The 3,348-nt window shown below is 43.7% G+C and overlaps 1 pseudogene; it reads right to left on the reverse strand.

Annotated features, from left to right (window-relative positions):
- Nucleotides 1-405: 405 nt before the first annotated feature.
- On the reverse strand, nt 406-489 carry LOC143986387 (U2 spliceosomal RNA; annotated as a pseudogene).
- Nucleotides 490-3,348: the final 2,859 nt, after the last annotated feature.

The raw sequence follows: 3,348 nt of genomic DNA on the forward strand, positions 1-3,348 counted from the left end.
ACACATCACTATGGGCTTTTCAACAGAAGCATCCCCGACCTCCTAGCCCAGACCACGACAGCCCCCACCCCAGCCAGAAAGGCATGGAGATCTAGGAGCTTAGTGAGACCCTTTACCATCAGGTCACACCCTCGCTCCCATCACTCCTACCTAATTACATTCGGGAAGTACAGGCCGTTCCCCCGGTGGGAGAAAGGGGAACAAACGTTCCCTCCCGAAAAACTGACCTGAGCTAAAGCTGCCACAATCCAAGCCAGAAGGCCAGGTTCCCCTCCCCTGGCGCCGACCAGTGGTTCTCCATCCTCACCAGAAGGCTTCCCTTTTGGCTACGAACCGCTCCTGGTCACCTTCACACCAGCAGGCTTTGCATAGCAACCGCCACCCCTGTTTCACCTCGCCGTAGAACAGGGATGGAAGCAAGCGCCACCTCCTGATAACTGATAAGAACAGATATTACACTTGATCTTAGCCAAAAGGCCGAGAAGTGAAAATTCACAGCAAGTTAACAGACTTACAATTTAACACTGTTCGTAACAAACTCACCTCAGTCCATGACCTATTTATCACAGACTCCTTCAACCTACTTATAATTACTGAGAGTCTGACTTTCCCTCTCCTGCTACTCTCCCATGGTGGCCTACTGTGGGCTCACTATCCCAGGCCTAGTGTACGGAAAAGATATGGTGTTAAAATCCTCCTATCCCCTCAAAGCACTTTTCAGGTTCTTCATCCACTTCCAGGGGCAGCCCATCCATTAAGGGAGCACAGGTGCCGCTCCCCTATCTATGCATCCTGCACCCATTCAGGGCACTGGATGCATGGATTCCAATGGGGGGAGTTTTGTTGAAGCACCCTATTAGAGCCAGAGGCTTCAAAATAGGGTGGGCTCAGGGTGCAAGTACTGTGAACTGAGCCCATCCAGATGTGTTATAATAGCGAATGAATATTCACTATTGTAACACTGATCCTCCTCCTGGCCAACCAGGAAGCAGGTCTTGAGACCGTCACCCATTTGGCTGAAAGGACAGGTGATCCTATTGCACGCCTAGGAGGAGGGGAGGAGATACAGAAACCATCATGATGGAGGAAATGACACAGGAGTTGCTGCCCGATGCCCACTGCCTGCCACCCACCACCTTCACTTGGATGGGGTAAGTACCGGACCAACTGGCAGACAGTGAGCAGACAGGCAGGGGGGGGTTTGAGGGAGTTTGAGGGAGGTGCTGTTTGCCCCCCGAACAAAACATCCAGCCTCCATTGTCCAGTAGTGTATTTAGGTTTTGTGCTGCCCTAGGCCTGACTAAACGTGTGCACCCCCTAATTTAAATATGACCCACCCCTTCCAGTCAAGGCCACACCTCTTGCTGTTTAAGACCTGCCCTGAAATTTTCTGTGTGCCTGGGGGGGGGGGGGGGGGCAATGGATTCCCTTAATTTGCATAGATTACCTCTCAATTCCTGATTGGCTGTGGGACTGGAAGTGAAAGGAAATCACTGCAATGAGAAAGGGATGGTGAACAATAAAATGACAGGGGCTATAACTCTCCCTTAGTCTAGTCAAAATGAAAAAAAAAAAAGAGAGTTGCCTATAGTTTTACTTTAAGCACAAATTTCTTAAAATTTTATGGAGAGGACTAAGAAGATATAACCATGCCAATGGTGCAACAAAAAACATATAGCACGGTGAGGAAGGTTTGTGGTCCAGGATGATAGGACCATCCTGGACCCCCCCCCCACAGTTGCAGAATGCCGACCACCACATACCAGAAGCAGTGCGGCCACTTTATGGGGGCGCTAGACTAATTTGCCTCTCAGCCCAGTCCACCCCATAAGACTGGTGCTACACTAACAAGCCGGCGGGGACTCTTTCAATGTTGCTCCCCTAAAATGTGCTCTCCCCAGGCTGGGATACAGCATTGGGACAGACACTTCTACTCACTCTGATAGCAAACGCCTTGACCTCATATTCTCCTACCTATGTACTCCTCGCAACCTCTTCAACATTCCTTTTCCTTTCTCTCACACCTTCTCTCTCTCACCACCTTATTAATTTCACTCTCTTCCTTTTTGCCTTCCAACTACCAAACAATTACCCATAAAAACCTTTGCCATCCTAATCCATCTGAAAATTGGCCTGGGCAGGAAAAATTGTTAAAATGATAACCTGCAAAGGCTTTTAAGTGTTGCCTAATGATCATTTTAGGTACCATCCTTTTTTTTTTTTTTTTTTCACGGGCGTACACATTTTTTAGACTTGACATGTTTGGTATCTATTTAACCAATGCAACCCTATATTTTAGAGTTTATAAAATCAGTATTATATTGTGTTTGTTAGCAATACAATTCATTTTACTGTATTTTTGCCCCAAAATATGGGTTTGATAAACAGTTGTGCAAATATCGAGTACCATGAAAAAATACAACTGTCATGATTTTATTCTACAATTTCTCTAGTTTTCACAAAAAAATATAATTTCGGGGGGTTTAAAACAATTTCCAGCAAAACATGCACATGTTTAATGTGTGTACAAATGACCTGAAATCAATAAAATTGCATACAATCTTTAGCATGTTAAATTAATGATCAATATTCTTAAATATACAGCTTTCAGTAAAATACCACTTAGTGATAATGAAGGTCATTGTTCAGGCACTTGTTGTTATAAAAAATGCATTATCCCTGTATTCTTGTCTCACAATTGTGATTCTGCATCAACACTCAACAGTTTCAGATGAATACTACAAAATTATAATTTAAACAAACATTGAGCAAGCATGGAGAAATGTCATGCAGCCATAGCTGGGGTGAATAAATGTAGAGAGGTAGTGGATGTAAATAGGCTTCTGGAGATGAGTAGAACTGGGAAGCAATAAAGAATGACAAAATGCTCAAGAATTAATTTGTTTTCAAAGAATGATATTTATGTAATATTTGTTTATTATAGTACATAAAAGATAAGTGCACTTTAAGTCAAAGTGCACTTATCCCTTTTGGCTCATTGCGCTGACCTAACCTAATCCATCCATACTTACCTGGATCTGACACTAGGCTTCCATGTTTGTTTCCATCCAGTGTCACAAGTATCATTCTCCTAGCCTTGTCCACACATTAAAGCTCCGAAGACTTCCATGGGGCTGTCTTTGCCTGTTTTGTGTGGGATCCCCCAATAACATCTATATTAGAATCTCATCTTTGTTTACTAACAGAAATAAGTGGTTTGGGGGTATCATTTACTGGCACAATTTATTTATTTTTTTCCTTTCTGAAGGTCAGTTTTGCTGTAGTGGGTTATATATAGTGGGCATCCCCCCCAGACATGTTATTTAAAGGAAATTTGCAGACAATTGA

The sequence above is a fragment of the Lithobates pipiens genome, unplaced genomic scaffold (genome assembly GCF_037356315.1).
Source record: "Lithobates pipiens isolate NorthernLeopardFrog02 unplaced genomic scaffold, aLitPip1_a1.2 Scaffold_16, whole genome shotgun sequence".
Lineage (NCBI taxonomy): Eukaryota > Metazoa > Chordata > Amphibia > Anura > Ranidae > Lithobates > Lithobates pipiens.